A 17,861-nucleotide genomic window follows, 5' to 3' on the forward strand; every position below is an offset into this window, starting at 1 on the left:
CGTACAACTACTTGCTAGTATAGCCCTGTAAACCAGAAAGGAGTATTTGCCCTTCTAGAGATTTTAACAAGTGACTAGACTACACCGAGATGGAGTACATATGGAGCAAAATGAGTGAATCTGCACCGTAAATAAATACGTACTAGTTCTATCGTTTTCCTCTCCGAGGTGCACAATATTGAGTATACTGACTAGTCTCTTTTTGACACACATTTATGTTTTTTTTGACACAGTACAGATGCAAGCGCTCATATACACGCGCATACACTCACCCCTAGAACGCACACACGCACTGCACTATCATCTTGAAATTTACAAGGTCACCATAGGCACCTCGTCGTCGACGGGTCCATAGGTGCTTGAATGCCAAGGAGGAAGAGGGTAGCGGTTCCCGAGACGTTGAACGGTCAATGATGCATCCTCAATTACATGCAGAGGGAATTAATTGGAGAAGCAGACTAGAGCCAGCATGATGTGAATGCAACAGAGTTTGGACTCTCATATAATAAAGGCAACCCAGCACTCCAATCCATCTACTCCCAAGTCTCTGCGCAACACTTCTCACTCCAATCCAAGACCAAGTGACCAGAAGCCACAAGCACCTATGGAGGCAATGGACGCGAGTGGCAGTCGGCTGTACCAAATCATCCAAGGCGCCGGCCTGCGGCCCTGCACCGCGCAGCGTTTCCAGACAGTGCTGGCGACCGCATGCATTGTAGCCCTCGCCGACGCCGGCTTCACCTCTCGCATGGACGACATGATGGTCAACTCCATCCGCAAGTTCACCGCCATCAAGAAGCGCGCGGACGACCTTGCCGTACTGCTCCAGCCCGCGCGCCCAGGCTCCTCATTGCCTGCCACCCTCATCAGCCTACATGGCGACGAACTCTTTCAAGCCCTGGTGGCCTTGCAGGTGCCGGAGGTCGCGACGAAGAATGTGCACCTCGAGGCCGCACTCGCCGCACAGTGCCTCGCCATGCAAGAAACCGTCGACCTGCACATCCACGTCTATGAGGAAATCGTCTACATAGGCCACTACAAGGCACACTACAAGAAATATGTCAACTTGTGACCATCACTATTGGTCACTAAAAGGTCATAGTTTTTCATTTGCGACCTTTTTGTGACCAAAAACAGAAGGTCAAAAGCTGGCGGTCGTAAACTGAAATTAGTGACCTTCTTTGTGATATGTAATAGGTCGTTGGTTCCACGACCAAATTTTTGGTCACTAGCAACCTCCCCAGGCCACGTAGGCATCCAGCGTGACAAGCTGGCGTGGCACAAGAATCAGCCCGGTCTAATTCAGTGTTTATATGGGTCGAGCCCATTAATTCGGCCTTTTTCATATTTATTTTTCCTATTAATTTTTGCTAGCTACATGGGCCTGGCCCGGCAATTCGGCCTTTTTATTTCTAGATGCGGCCTTTTACAGCGTATGATCTTTTATTTTTTGCCATTTTATTTTCCACCGTTTTACATTTGTCCCAAATATCATAATATCATACACTGGTCCCACACGTCAGAAATTTCAAATGTGCTCAAATTATTTTGATAAGTGGGTCGCATGAGTCATGTTTCCATTGCACACATTTTCAAATCACATACATAATTACTATTTCATATGAAACAGAAATTGTAATTCTGAAACATACATGAAATTCACAAACAGAGAGAAGATACATTAATTCACATACATAATTACTATTTCATTCACAAACAGAGAGAAGATACATTAAATTCCCAGATAACCCAGCTATTATTACATAACTTGCTATATAAGAATGTCTTGGAGCTTCTTTGAACATCTTTCGTCTTGAATTTACTCAAAATATCTGCCAACAAGAAAACAGAACAGCAAGGATAGGGTGAATAACAACAACAACAACAACAACAGGTGATGGGGTGCTATTCCATCTAAACAAGAGACTGAACCCAACAAGCTAGATTCATTCAGCATCATCAACAATTCAGTAAAGTACTGCAGTTTAGAACTGATGAGAAAAAACAACTACACGACTTCATAACTGAACATATTCAAGTAAAAATTGTACAAGTTACATTCCAGTCAACAAACTGTACAAGTTGACGATTCCCTGCTGCATATACATATCACTTGTGTCATGTTTGGGGGTTCAGAATGTACACAACATGTTTATGGTAGATGAACTGCAGCTGCTAGGAATAGTAAAGCAAAGATGTACTGCCACTAATCAGCAAAAACATAACATTTTCTCAGAGTTAATGATAGCACATGGATAAAGATGGAAACAAAAAATATTTCTAATCTTGGAACCCAACATAGCAAATCAAAACGAGAGAGGGGCAGAGGTGGCGTGGAGGAGAAAGGACCTTGAGCTACTGCTGCTCCTCTCCATGGCTGTGTGTCACCCTCCATCTCCTTCCCTGCATCCAGTGAGTTGAGTTCTTCTGCAGAGCACCAATAAAACATAGCAAACAGAGAGGCGTGAGGAACATCACAAATACATATGTTAGGAAGGGCGTACTACTGCAATGCTAGCAACTTTGCCTTATTCAAACTTTGATTCAACTCTGAACACATACATTTGACAAGAAAGCTTTGACAGAAAAGACACATTGGAGTAGCAGAGCATCCTTCACACTGTAATGCTAGCAAATGTGCAATTTTCCTTTTGTTTGGTGGTTTATCAATCATCACGACCGTGCTAGCGATCAAGTAGAAGATTAATTCCAAAATGTCATGGAAAATGCAATCAAACAGAAGATTAATTCTTGCTGCAAGGAAAATAAAAAGGTACAAATTGTGGAGCCAAGTGGTACACAATGGTACCGGAGTTTAGTCTACAGCGGAGCAAGAATAATAATAGTAGAGGGAACAACAATTAATTAACAAAATCCTCAGAGGCATGAGCAAGTCCATAGCTGCCGGATCGAATCAAACAGATAGGGGAGGGAGGGAGGGGAGCACCTTTGCCTTGGGTGGTTGGTCGACGGCGCCCGACGGCAGCATCTCGTTCACCACCTTCACCGCCGCATCGCTCAGCCGGCCCTGCAAGAAAGCACAGAGCATGACCATCACACAGCTTCCTCACACTGCCATCTTGTAAGCAAGGAACATGATGATTGTGCACTGGCCATGGATGCTGAAAAACAGCAGGAGAGAGTAAGAATCCATTGTCCATGATCAAGACACAGAATTCACAAGGAAACTCAGCATTACACAGAATTCGCAAGCAAGGGTTAATCAGAAGCTGGGTCAGCAGCTAACGCTTACCGATTCGCTCAAGCTCTTCCACCTCCCACCGGCTGCTTTGCCGACCTGGATAAAAAAATTACCCCGGATCATGGTCCTATCCATAGCAACTAACAATCTAATTACCAATCTACAGTACCTAGCAGATAATTTGTACCATATGAAGGTACACAAAGCAAATCAGGCATGGGATTTAGTTTTTTGGAAGGAACTTACGGCGGCGACGGACTTGTTCTTGGGGTTCTTCTGCTACGAACTCCTCGCGGAACTCGCCCCTGACAACCAAACCAACCAACAGAAGCAGCAGGGTCAGGTTCAGAACAGAAGCCGCCCGGGAACCATGGGGGAACAACAGCAGGATCACAATGATGGCTTTGGCATAGCAGAGAGCAAACTAAATAAAAATGGCTTAGTTCACCCACTATCAAGCTGAAACCAATCGTGTGCTCTCTGTCAAGCTGAATTTAGGTCTTTCCATGGAGGAGAGAGCATAGACTCAATCACCGGCCTTGTGCCAAATCCCCCACTCCTTCCCGTGGCAGCCTTCACAACAATGACCTGCAAGCAAAACACACCAAAAACTAAGTCACACATGCATGCTACTAATCCACTGTCCTCTAGTTGTTTGGTTATTATTTTAGATTAATATATGAATAATTCAATATTATTACTGTTTCAAAAAGTGGAGTAAATAAGTTATGCCAGACTATTGTTTCAAAGAAATATATTAGAATGTTAAATTTAACATGCTAGAACACACACAGTGTAAGTAATACTAACATATAGTAGTTTGTCTTGTACAGAATGCTTCTAATCTAAGTAAGCATGAGAGTGTACGTGTTGGAGCTTTGTCATGCATGCAAATATTTTATGGGGAGAGCTAGATACATGTATGTGATCATTAGAATGCATACGTGTGTAGTCATTCTTCCAAGCTAAGTAACGATGCATGCAAATAGAGGTTGTGGTGGCAGCTTTCTGCTAGTCTGAAAATGTGTTTGTGCACACAGCAATTCTGAAAATGTGAGCTTGGTATGCTCTCTACTAGTCTCCAGTGAGCTGATCCTGCTAATCTATCTACGCAATGGTGGTGAGAGATGGAGATGCCAGTAGAAGGAACTAGCAAGCATACCACCAAATTAAACCCGCAGAAGCGCATCAAACTCGTGGCCCAGGCGCACCAAAGCGCGGATGGACCAACCTGACGCAACGGGACCCCAAATTAAGAATCGGTGGTGCCTCGTACGAAATACATGGCTGAAGTGGTTCCTCCAACAGAAGTGGTCTAGGGAGTGAGACGGGTCGAACCAAACGCGACATGGACGTTGCTGCCACTGCGCACAACAAAGAAGATCGACGGCGCGATGACGAAGAGGAAGACGAGGACCACCACCGGTGGCAGCGCGCCGGAGCCACGCCTCGCTCCGCCCCCACCCGCGGAGGAGTACGGGAGCCACTTCGGGGACGCTGTAACACACCAAAGAGAAAGGGGATCGGCAGAGAGGGGAGGAGAGAACAGAGAGACTTGGAGAGGAAGAAGAGAAGCTTCGTTTCAAAGGAATGATTCGAGATGAGGAATACAGCTTGTCACATCACATGCCCAACCACAGCCGGCTGGTGCCTATTTAAACTCTCCCCTCGCCTCACCTCTCTCACACTTACAAGTGGGACCGATCCTAGCTGTCACGCTGGACAAGTGGTGGCCAAGTGGCCAGGCGTGACATTCTCCCCACCTTGCGATCCAGCCTCCTCCTGTGAGCTTGCGTCTTCAACCTCCCAGATTGCAGCGGCAGGAAAGCGTTTGCGCAGCACGTCGAAATCCTCCCAGGTGACTGCGTACGGTGAACTGTCGCCCCACTGCACCTTAATCTGAACCACCGGTGCATTGCCCCTCTTCATCATCCGGCGCTCCAGGATGCGTGTTGGTGCCATGCCGGCCAAGGACAGGTCAGGCACCCGTGGCAGTTCCGCGTACACCGGCGTATAGTCTGGTGTGAACAGCTTTAGCTGGGAGACGTGGAAGACTGGGTGCACCCGACTGGACGCGGGCAGGTTGAGCTTGTACGCCATGAGCCCGATCTTCTCGACGACGGTGTACGGCCTGAAGAACTTGAAGGCAAGCTTGGCGCAGGGATGGCTGACAACGGGCTGCTGCACGTATAGTTGGAGCTTCAAAAGCACCTGCTCTCCCACCTGAAACTGGCGCTCTGTGCGATTGCGGTCGGCCTGGCTGGGTGCACCCGATTGGCTTCCTTGCCGTACAATGCCTTGAATGGAGTGCAGTTGAGCGACAAGTGGAAGGTGGAGTTGTACCAGAATTCCGCCATGGGCAGCCAGCGACGCCACTTGCCGGGAGTGTCATGCACCATGCACCGGAGGTACATCTCCATGCACTGGTTAACGCACTCGCTCTGGCCGTCCGTCTGGGGGTGGTAGGCTGTGGAGTAGAGGAGTTTCGTGCCTGCGCCGGCCAGCAGCTCCCGCCACAGAGTGCTCGTGAACACCTTGTCCCTGTCCGAGACGATCGAAGCTGGCACGCCGTGAAGCTTGACCACCTTGTCCCAGAACGCGCGCGCCACCTGCGACGCGTGGAAGGGGTGGCGTAGCGGAATGAAGTAGGTGAATTTGGTGAAGCGATCGACCACGACCATGATTGTGTCGAATCCTTCGGAAGGTGGCAATCCCTCGACGAAGTCCATGGTGAGATCTTCCCAGGGCGCCGTCAGCACCGGCAGAGGCACCAACAGTCCGGCCGTCTTGGAGAGCTCGTATTTGGCTTGCTGGCAGGTGGCGCATTGCTGCATGAACTCATCCGTGTCGCGCTTGAGGCCGCGCCACTCGAAGTGCTTGCGCACCCGCTGGTACGTGGCAGTGGCGCTAGAGTGGCCGCCGACCGTGCTATTGTGAAGCGCGGCGATGAGCTTGGTGCGGAGCGCGGCGTTGGCTCCAATCCAGAGCCGGCCGCCTTGACGAATGACGCCGTGGTGCAGCTCGTAGCCGTCGTCGTCAGGACTGGTGATGGCGAGTTTCTGCAGGCGATCTTGAGCGTCCGGATCGGTGGAGTAGGAGTTGAGCACCTCCTGGATCCATGCCGGCTGGCAGGCCGAGAGAGCGGCCAAGTCCAGCTGCTTGCCCACGCGGGACAAGGCGTCTGCGGCACCGTTGTCCAAGCCGCGCTTGTACTGGAAGTGGAATTGCAGTCCGACCAGCTTCGCCATGGCCTTGCGCTGCAGCTCCACCTCCAGATGTTGTTCGCCCAGATTGCAGAGGGATTTGTGGTCCATGAGAATGTCGAACGGACCATGCTGCAGGTACGGGCACCACTTGTCGATGGCCATCATCACCACTAGGAACTCCTTCTCATATGTCGAGAGTTGCTGATTGCGCACTCCGAGTGCCTTGTTGAAGTAAGCCACCGGGTGGCCGTCCTGCACGAGCACTGCACCCACTCCGGTGTCGCACGCGTCGGTCTCGATCGAGAACAGCCTGTCGAAGTTGGGGAGGGCGAGTACTGGCGTGGTGACCATCGCCGTGTTGAGTCTGTCGAACGCCACTTGAGCTTGTTCTGTCCAGGAGAACCCCTTCTTGGTGAGCAGCTGTGTCAATGGCTTGGCGATGATGCCGTAGTGCGGCACGAATTTCCTGTAGTAGCCGGTGAGGCCGAGAAACCCGCGCAGCTCGGTGGCGTTCGTCGGCGTCGGCCACTGTTCCATGGCGCTCGTCTTCTCCTTGTCCGTAGCCACTCCCTCCTTGGAGATCACGTGGCCGAGGTAATCGATGTGATCGACGGCGAACGTGCATTTTGACTCCTTGACATAGAGCTGGTGCGCGCGAAGGAGCTCGAAGACGATGCGCAAGTGCTCCAGATGTTCCTCCATGGTCTCACTGAAAACAAGTATGTCATCCAGAAAGATGATCACAAACTTGCGCACGTACTTACCGAAAATGGCGTTCATCAGGCATTGAAACGTGGTCGGCGCGTTCGTGAGGCCGAACGGCATGACCCTGAACTGAAACTGGGCGTGGTGCATTTTGAACGCCGTCTTGTACTCGTCCTGCTCACGCATCCGGATCTGGTGGTAGCCAGCGCGTAAGTCCAACTTGGAGAAGACCGCAGCGCCGGCCAATTTGTCGAGCAGCTCGTCGATGATGGGCAGAGGGAATCTGTTTTTGATGGTGGTGTCGTTGAGGCGACGGTAGTCGACGCAGAACCGCCAGGTCCCGTCCTTCTTCTTGACTAAGAGGACCGGTGCGGCGTAGGGGCTCACGCTGTGTGTGATCACGCCGGCGTCCAGCATTTCCCGTACCTGGCGCTCGATCTCATCCTTCTGGAGCGGTGAGTAATAGTATGGCCGCGTGTTCGTCGGAGTCGCGCCTTCGACCAGAGTGACGACGTGATCGTACTGGCGGTGTGGAGGAAGCCCTTGTGGTGCCGCGAACACATCGGCGAACTCCTCCAGGAGATCAGCCAGCGGTGTCTGGCTGGCGCACTTCCGTCGTGGTGGCGGCGCGTGCCCGGACGAATCCACCATGGCCATCACCCACACATCATTTCCCGTGATCATCTTGCGCAACTTGTCGGGGTTGATGGCTTTGAGAGTTGTTGTCGCCTTGGTGGGAATGCCCCGGAGCGTAACATCGTCGCCGTCGTGGGTGAACTTAACCCATTTGTCTTGCCAGTGGCAAGTCATGGGGCTATGCTGGGCTAGCCAGTCCATCCCCAGGATGCCGTCGTAGGCGCCAATGTCCAACTCCCGCATTGGTGTTGCGAAGGTGTGCCCCTGCATCCACCACCTGAGCTCTGGAACGATCCGGTTGCACGAGAGGCGATCACCATTGGCAACCCGCACGTCCACCCACGACATCTCTTCCGTCTTCAGCCCGAGGCGATTGACAAATGATTTGTTGACGAAGCTGTGCAAACTGCCCGAATCGAGGAGGATCAACATGACCTGATTGCCAACCAACGCCCGCAGGCGAATCGTGGTCGCCGAGTCCGTGCCGTCCAGGGCGTGCGAGGAGAGCAGGCAGCACTCTGGTGCGTCCCCAGCTGGAGCGAGTGGTGGTGCTGCCGGTCCGGGATCATCGAGCAATTGCAGTGCATGGATGGTGTCGTCGGAGAGGACCTCGCCATGGTCCCCGATGCTGATCGTGAGCAGGTGGGCGGGCTGAGCGCACCGGTGCTCCCGCGAATAACGGTCGCCGCACTTGAAGCATACGTTATTGGCGCGACGGTAGTCACGTAGTTGTCGCTCGCGTGCGTAGCCATCAGTGGGCGCGCGGTTGGGCGCGGCCGCCCGAGGCTGAGGTTGCGTCATCGCCGGTGGAGGTCGCCCTGCTGGCGTGATGCGTGGGCGCGCGCGCGTCGTGCCCAGTTCCTCCTCCTGGATGCGCGCCAGCACGGATGCCCTGGTGATGCTCGAGGGTGCCTGGACTCGAACGGGGGCGCGCAGTTCGTCCTTCAGGCCCAGGATGAACTGGCTGACGAAGAATTTGGTGTTGATGGACGGGTCGAGTGCGAGCAAGTGGTACATCTGTTCGTCGAATGCCGCGCGGTATTCAGCGACGGTGGCGGTCTGCCGGAGCTGCAACAGCTTGTGCATGACCATCTCAAACTCATCGGCACCGAACTCCTCCAGAACCGCTGCTGTGAACGAATCACATGTAAGACCGCGACATGTTTGGCGAAATGCTTGCAGCCAGTGCATGGCCTGGCCTTCGATGTACAGGGCCGCCGTAGTCACCCACTTGTGCGGCTCGACCTTGTAGAACTCGAAGTACGCCAGGCATTGATCCAGCCAGAGGTACGGCGCGGCGTTGTCGAAACGAGGAAAATCATGCTTCGGTGGCTTGTGGTAGTCGTTGTCGTGGTAGCCTGATTTAGGAGATGGAATGGCGGCGAATCCACCCTGGGGCGCCACGGGGATCAGCGGGGGACGGTGATCGCCCAGGCGCGCGTGGTTGGGCGCCGCGCGACCTGGTTCGTTCACTACATGTGGCGCTTGTGGAGGCGGCGGGGGCGGTGGTGGTGGTTGTTGCGTCGCGGCAGGCTGGTGGAGCACGGTGGTGACCGAACCCGACGGCGACGCAGAGCCCTCCACCGTCTTGCGGGTCGCGTCGACGTCGGCCTGCGTGAGGTCGATCTGCCGGGCGAGTCCACGCACATCCTGCGAGATCTACGCATTGAAGGCCGCCTGGATCACGATCTGTTTGTCGTGGATCGCCTTCTGCTCGTCTATCTTGGCGAGGAGGGACTCGAGCATCTTGGTGATGTTGCTCGTGCTCTCATCCATGGCCGCCAACACCTGGCGCGTGGCCGCCGACGCTTTGGAGGGCGCCATCGCTTTGCTCGGAGGAGATCGAACCCCGCGACGGATTTTGGGTGTGCTTGCCGGAGCAGCCCACACCGGCGCGGTGGATGTTACCGATCTGCAACCAGCGCGACGGGGAGAAAAATTTGGGGCGAAATTTGGCTCTGATACCAACTGTAACACACCAAAGAGAAAGGGGATCGACAGAGAGGAGAGGAGAGAACAGCGAGACTTGGAGAGGAAGAAGAGAAGCTTCATTTCAGAGGAATGATTCGTGCTGAGGAATACAACTTGTCACATCACATGCCCAACCACAGCCAGCTGGTGCCTATTTAAACTCTCCCCTCGCCTCACCTCTCTCACACTTACAAGTGGGACCGATCCTAGCTGTCACGCTAGACAAGTGGTGGCCAAGTTGCCAGGCGTGATAGACGCCATCTCCGACGATGCGTCGTTGGCGGAGGGGGAGGGACCCTGGTCCGATCCGATTGGAATGTTGCGGCGGCGGCGAGGGGCCCCTGGTGCTCGTGCACCACCTTGTCCCACACGAGCGGCGCGGGCGCCAGGTCGGCCTTGAGGGGTGCCGCGGCCTCCGGGGACGACGAGGCCGCCGTCGTCGCCGCGGAGCCAGCCACCCGCGAGGGCGGCCAGCAGGCTTGGCCTGGACGTGCTTAACCTTGGTGATGCTACTGGATCCCGCGGTCGCCATCGCTACTGCTGCCGCTGGATCCGAGCTTCGGGGATTGGGGATCGGGGAGACGAAACCCTAGCTGCGGCGGAGGAGGAAGAAGAGCTGGGAGCGGGAGCAAGGTTTGGGTGCAGCACGAGGGAAGGAGGGCACCGCCGGCGGCGACGGGAAGAGAGGGGTGAGGGAGAGGCCAGGGCGATGGGTGGCGGCGTCGATCTGGACGAGGGACAGAGAGAGGGAGGCGGCGGGCAGAAGGAAGGAAGTGAGAGAGAGAGGTAGGGTTTGGTGCGGTGGGTTTTTTCTTCTTCTTTTCTTCACATGGATGAATGGATGGATGGACGCGGGATTGCTAGCAATGGATGGATGGATGTCTGCCATGTCATCGATCCGTGTCACAAACGGTTCCACCAATCAGAATTCAGCTTATGTAATTGTGTTTTTTTGTTTCTTTTGTATTTTTTACCCTCTTATTTCGGGTAAACACTCAATGTATTAACCTCATGTTGTATATTTACATGACCCAATATTCGTCAGGGGACCGGGCCCTTCCCCGCCATCGTCTCCGGCCGCCGTGGGGTGCAGATCGGGGCCCACACGATGGTGGCGCCCTTATTGGCGCGGCGTCAGACTGGTGGAGGTCGGAACCGGCAACGTATGAAGCCATGGCGCGGCTGGATGTGGGTGATGAGAGCGACTTGGGGTTGGGGATTGGGATTGTGGGAGGGAGACGTCCTCGTCGATCTGGATCGGGGAGAGGGGGATAGACAAGCGGCGGCGGGTGTGTGCTCGGGGAGAGGGGGATTGGGTTGCGGCTACGGTTTGGGTTGGGTTGGGAGAGGTGAATGATAGACGTTGGATCCTTCGGATGCGGACGGTTCAGATCAGCTACGGTGGAGTGATATGTGAGAAGAGCCATGATTGGTTCAGAAATTTTGTGATTAAAAATAGTTTCTAAGTACTAAAACTAGGGGAATTTTGTGAGGCAACTATCAAAATATTTTTCAAAATGGCATAACTAAATTCTTCACTCAAGTTAAACCCCATTTTATGGATGATCACCGATTTGCATGCGTTTTTATCTTTCTAAATATTTTTAATCATTTTCTTGTGGCAAAATTGGTTTTTTGTGAAGAATCTATCAAATATTTGTTGTAAAATTGGACCAAATAAATTTTCTAAAATATTATGTCATATTTAATATACAATTAACCAAATGGTTGAGTGTGAATTTTTTTGATCCACCTCTCATGAAAAAGACAAATTTTCACCGATTCAGCTGGAAGCGGGTTAAATTTGAACTGCAGCTGCCTCATAGTTTACTCTTTATTTTTTCCAAAAATCATTTCTAGGTACAAAAGTATCTATTTAATAAGAGAAACACAAAAGTTTTCCAAGATTCAACCACTAGCTAGGAACGGTCATGCCCGCCGTTTTGACCGCATTTCGAAACGGGCATAAAAAATTCAAAAAAATCAAAATATTGGAAAACCTTCGCATTCTATCATCATATGTGACCAAGTTTTCAGGAAAAATAATAAACTTGTAATACAACAATTATTTTAAAAAAGTGTTCTCAGAAATGAGCTATCATGCGTGAAGATTCATGGCTTTCAAGCCAAATGATCAATCTTATGGCCACATTCATGTCATAGTTTATTCAAATGATCTCATATTGTGCACGGAATTCCAAACAATGTTGCCTAAGGGAATTTTCATTTTCTTTGCACGGAAAATTCATTTTCCATTTTTCGAGTGCCCAAAATGAGTTTTTTTTTGTGAACCAACTACCAAATAATTGTTGCAAAAATGGACCAAATCAATTTTATAAAATACTAGGTCATGTTTACTGCACAATTGACAAAATGGTTGGGTATAAAAAGCTTTTATCCACCTCTAGTGAAAAAGACAAATTTCCGCCGATTCAGTAGGAAGCGGGTCAAATTTGAACTGCAGCTGCCTTATAGTTTGCTCTTTATTTTTTCCAAAAATCATTACTAGGTACATAAGTATCTATTTAATCAAAGAAACACCAAAAACAATCCAAGATTCAACCACTAGCTAGGAACGGTCATGCCCGCCGTTTTGAACGCATTTTGAAACGGACATAAAAAATTCAAAAAAAATCAAAAAATTGGAAAACCTTCGCATAGTGCCATTATATGTGACCAAGTTACCAGGAAAGTTAATGAACTTGTAATACGACAATTCTTTTAAATAAATGTTCTCGGAAATGAGATATCATGTGTGAAGATTCATGGCTTTCAACCCAAATGCTCAATCTTATGGCCACATTCATTGCATAGTTTGTTCAAATGATCTCATATTGTGCACAAGGGTGCATCTTGGAATTCCAAACAATGTTGCCTAAGGGAGTTTTCATTTTCTTTGCATGGAAAATTCATTTTCCATTTTTTGAGTGACCAAAATGAGGTTTTTTTGTGAAGGAACTACCAAATAATTGTTGCAAAAATGGATCAAATCAATTTTATAAAATACTAGGCCATGTTTAATGCAAAATTGATCAAATGGTTGAGTGTCAAAAGTTTTGATCCACCTCTCGTGAAAAAGACAAATTTCTACCGATTCAGCTGGAAACAGGTCAAATTTGAACAGTAGCTTCCTTATAATTTGCTCTTTATTTTTTCTAAAATTCATTTCTAGTTACATAAGTATCTATTTAATCTGAAATACATTGTTTGATGGCGATACATCAAGGTTTGGACGGTGGCCAAGGGCCCCAACTCTAAAGCGCGTAGACTCGCATGCCCACCGCGTGGTCACCGCGTGACTGTGGCATTGCCATGCGTTCTGTGCGGCCTAGGTATGTCTAGTGGGTTGGGCACTCCCCAGGTAAGTGTTAGGAAGAAAATGACAGCATAATATTATCACGAGGAGACCGAACTATGCTCAAACATGAATTAGCAGCCAGGTGTTTGATTAGCGTACGGGAAATGCACATGGTCAATGGACGTGAGTTTTGGCCGAGGATGATCATCTACTAAGAAGACCGTCTTCACAAATTTTTAGCATATGTAGGTGATGTTTCATACATTTTAATAACATATTTTATCTGAAACTTGATCTAAGATACAAATCAAATATAATGTTGCGCATTAAGAACCATTGCTGCCAATCAAGAGTGGAAATTACTAAGGACAGAATAGTTTCTCGAGCTAAGAACGTCACCAATGCAATGGTTCGCCCAAGTAGAACTGTTGCTACTGATCCAGGCTTGCATCTCATTGATTTGGATTTGGTTCTCGTTGAGTTTGGACTTGCATCTTGCATGATTCTACCAGCGCATCGTCTAGCTTCTCTCAATGATCGATACTAATAGTCTAGCATCTAGTATTGCACAACCGATCTTCCTTTTGTAACCAAAAAAAGTGAGGACAAATGAATAAATTTGTTTTTTTAACTAAATGGATAAATTTATTGGCATGTTGAACATTTCATAAATATTCCGTTTCGGAGTAGTAATTAAGGGCATCTCTAGCGGACCCTCTAAACTTTTATCTCAAATCCTATATATTCTTTGAAAAGCAATATTTTAAGGAACAAATGCAATTTTTTCCCCTGGTCTACTTTGCTCAGCTTTGCCTTTCGATATCAGTCTAGCAGACCCTTTAAACTTTCATCCATAATCAATTCTAGGTACATATTTTTCAAATGCTTGGATTAACATTTTTAAAATACATCATCAACTTTTTCATACACATTATATATTTTTTGTATGCATGAGACACATTTTCTCTATTCTCGTCATTTTTAATACATGGTCAACATTTTTTCATACACTTTTTACATTGTTTTCTTTACACATTTAACATTTCCAAACATTATCATTTTTAATACATGACCAACATTTTTTCTATACACATTTAACCATTTTTCCATATATATTTAACATTTTTTGAAAATATGGTCAACATTTAATCAAAAAATTGTTTAACATATTTTTCAAATGCTTGGATTAACATTTTTTAAATACATGATAATTTTTTTCGTACACATTATATATTTTTTGTATACATATTTTGTATACGTGAGACACATTTTTTCTATTCTCATTATTTTTTAATACATGGTCAACATTTTTCCTATAAACATTTAACATTCTTTTTTTCACACATTCAATTTTTTTATACTGAAATGAGTAGTAAAAAAGCTGAAAAAGTTGATCATGCACTCAAGATGACGTAAAATGAGAAGTACGCCAACACGAATGTTATGCATCCCTTTGAGACGAACCAAATCGATTTTTGGATCATCTCGATCCAAGGTTACATGGAAAGTTGATGGTGAAATTTTATTTTAGATTTAATAAAAACATTTGAACTCCCTAAATTCGTGTGGACTCAAACTTGAGCGAATCACATATTTCCCACTGATATTCACGTTCGTGTTGACTATAGGCCGTCGGCCCACTCGGCAATGCGGAAAAAGGGTGAGTCGGTTAGCTCACATATTTCCTAGTGAGGCCCAGGTCCAGCAACTGAAGGTAATGTTTAACAACAGCCGGTTTGGACTGTTACCAAGAAGTGCATGGTGGCATGGTGGCTCCTCCTGTAAGGAGGAAGCGGGAGGCCTCGGGTTCGAACCCCGGGCGCCCTATTTTTTGCGCATTATTGGCCACAATACCAGCGTGCCTGCGTGGCGGGTTATGGGTCCCTTATGTCAGCATTTGCGGGCCTGTGGCGGGTTCCACTAGTCAACAGGGCTGATCCCACCTGGCGGGGCCTACTAGGGCTGGTGTGGCATGGTGGGTCCCACTTGTCAGCTGTATAGTTCAAACCACTAGTCAACAGGGCTGATCCCACCTGGCGGGGCCTACTAGGGCTGGTGTGCCATGGTGGGTCCCACTTGTCAGCTGTATAGTTCAAACCAGTAGGGACCCTCTGACATGATGGGTCCCACTAGTCAGTAGGGCGTGCCCACTGGTTATTACGGCGGGTCCCACTAGATTATTGGCCACAATACCAGCGTGCCTGCGTGGCGGGTTATGGGTCCCTTATGTCAGCATTTGCGGGCCTGTGGCGGGTTCCACTAGTCAACAGGGCTGATCCCACCTGGCGGGGCCTACTAGGGCTGGTGTGGCATGGTGGGTCCCACTTGTCAGCTGTATAGTTCAAACCAGTAGGGACCCTCTGACATGAAGGGTCCCACTAGTCAGTAGGGCGTGCCCACTGGTTATTACGGCGGGTCCCACTAGACAGATGTATAGTTCAAACCTACACGTAACCCGAAATTGACACATAGGCAAAATCTGACACATGTACATGATACATAGACAAAAATAATGAGGTGGCACCCGGTACAACATCATGACCATCATATTGGTCATGATCAGCTAGAAATAAGGCAGCGGACTAGTGCTGTTTGCTTTACGACAATTTCATATAAGGAAATCACGACCTTTCTGACCAAAATGGTCGTTATGGTTTAAGGTTTGGAGCCACCCGAACAGCTTTTGACCAATTGATCTCAAATGATCATAGATTTACGACCAATTCTTTCAGGGTCACTGACAGAAGGTCACAAGTTGACATATTTCTTGTAGTGGCAAGCGAGGACAGAAAGACGTTGGCCTTCTTCCAGCAGCTGGAATCTTTGGACGCCATTGTCCAGAAGCCTGTCGACCTGGCCACGAAAGCCGCTGCTACTTAGGCGCCGTTCGGTGGGTCGGCGCCCTGAGTCGAGGAGGTGGACGTCGTCGATGGATGCATCTCTTCTTCTTGCCTCCTGTAACCAGCACTGCATCGCCTCGTGGCCTTAATGTTTTATTAGTATAGTACTCCCTCCATTCCCAAATATAAGTCTTTCTAAAGATTCCAGCAAGTGACTACTAGTACATACGGAGCAAAATGAGTGAATCTACACTATAAACTATGTCTACATACATCTGTATGCTGTATTCCATTTGAACTAGTATCTAAAAAGGCTTATATTTATGAACGGAGGGAGTATATGGCATTTTTTATTCCAGTCGTAACGTTTTCCCTGTGAGGTGGGGCCGCAGTTGAGCAAACCCACCCCACCCACCGGGCGTCGGCCGAGTTTAGAATTAGAAGAGAGAAACGAGGGAGGAGAGCTAGCTGTAGCACGGACGCTGTTGTCAGATGGGACTCGTGTTTATAGAATAGGAGTACTGAGCACTCGTGCCTCTTTTTTTTTGAGGGAAAAATTAGTCGTATGTCTAGTACCACTAGTTGGGTGCGTGCGACCTATTGCTGTCATCACTTTAGGTCTCCTTTTCGAACCGCGGCTACGCTTCACAGTACATATTTTTTCACGCATTTATCCTCCTATATGTACTCCTAGGCTATTTCCACGTGCTCCCATTCGCCGACATGTGGGACATAGAGCATCTGGGTCGTAGTGCATGCACGACTCGGAGCATATGCCGGGGTAGTTTTCATTTCAGACCTCACGAATTACATGCAAACCCCCCGCAGAAGAATAAATAAAGCAATGAATTACTACATGAAACCAGATTATTTTCATGGAAACCGGAGCACGTTCATTAAATTTTGGACATAACACATTTATAAAAAATGACCGGACCTAAACCAGTCTAAGGGCCTCTTTGATTTTTCCGGAAAAAAGGGCCTCTTTGATTCGCAGGATACTGAAAACACAGGAATGGGGAAAGTATGATGGCGATGAACCGAGACGAGGAGAACTCTAACTCAGTTAGAGGTTAGAGTTAGATTCTAACCCTGAACTAACTCTAAACCAAAGAGGTGTATGGATGGCAGGGTTAGATTGACAATAAATGCTCTATCTCAATCATTTGACTACTTTGGACCCTATTTTTAGTCAGACTAAAATAAGTCCCTTGGATCCAAGTACCCTCTTGGTGTGGCCGGCTCTTCTGTGGCCTCCTCCCGCTCACAATTGACATAAACGAACCATCTATACAAATCAAGCATGCAAAACATGATAATTTTTACTTTGTCCATACAAATGAGATATCCCACTTAAACATACAAGTCGTCAATCAAGCTTCACAAAATAAAAAAACACTTCATGAAACAAAGAATGAGCTAACTCATCACGGAAGTCGTTCACGATAGGGAGGGAGCCCGGAGCTCGGAGCCCCTCACGCACCGAGGGAGGAGCTCGCCATCGTCGCTCTGGAGGAAGGCTCTGTAGAGCCCAAGCCCCGGGAACCCCTCCGACGCCGGCCCTTGCGAGTTGAGGTCGACACCGGCATGGGTAGCAGGGCCGCTTGCCGCCGACTGGGAACTTAATCTTTGGGCCTCTAGAAATAATGCAAGCCTGTAACTAAAATACCTAGAAAGGTGAACTGAATCTTTGGGCCTCTAGAAATAATGCAAGCCTGAAACTGAAATACCTAGAAAGGTGAACTGAATCTTTGGGCCTCTAGAAATAATGCAAGCCTGAAACTTAAATACCTAGAAAGGTGAACTGAATCTTTGGGCCTCTAGAAATAATGCAAGCCTGAAACTTAAATACCTAGAAAGGTGAACTGAATCTTTGGGCCTCTAGAAATAATGCAAGCCTGAAACTGAAATACCTAGAAAGGTGAACTGAATCTTTTGGCCTCTAGAAATAATGCAAGACTGAAACTCAAATACCTAGAAAGGTGAACTGAATCTTTGGGCCT

General features: G+C 48.6%; 1 long non-coding RNA gene across 1 annotated transcript; it reads right to left on the reverse strand.

Annotated features, from left to right (window-relative positions):
• Positions 1–1,636: 1,636 nt before the first annotated feature.
• On the reverse strand, positions 1,637–4,813 carry LOC123133168 (uncharacterized). Its single transcript, XR_006465174.1, has 6 exons — positions 3,655–4,813; positions 3,449–3,507; positions 3,254–3,298; positions 2,948–3,122; positions 2,350–2,427; positions 1,637–1,832 (listed from the first exon to the last, which is right to left on the reverse strand). It is a non-coding gene; the product is annotated as an uncharacterized lncRNA (long non-coding RNA).
• Positions 4,814–17,861: the final 13,048 nt, after the last annotated feature.

The sequence above is a fragment of the Triticum aestivum genome, chromosome 6B, assembly GCF_018294505.1.
Source record: "Triticum aestivum cultivar Chinese Spring chromosome 6B, IWGSC CS RefSeq v2.1, whole genome shotgun sequence".
In the NCBI taxonomy this organism is placed as follows: Eukaryota; Viridiplantae; Streptophyta; class Magnoliopsida; order Poales; family Poaceae; genus Triticum; species Triticum aestivum.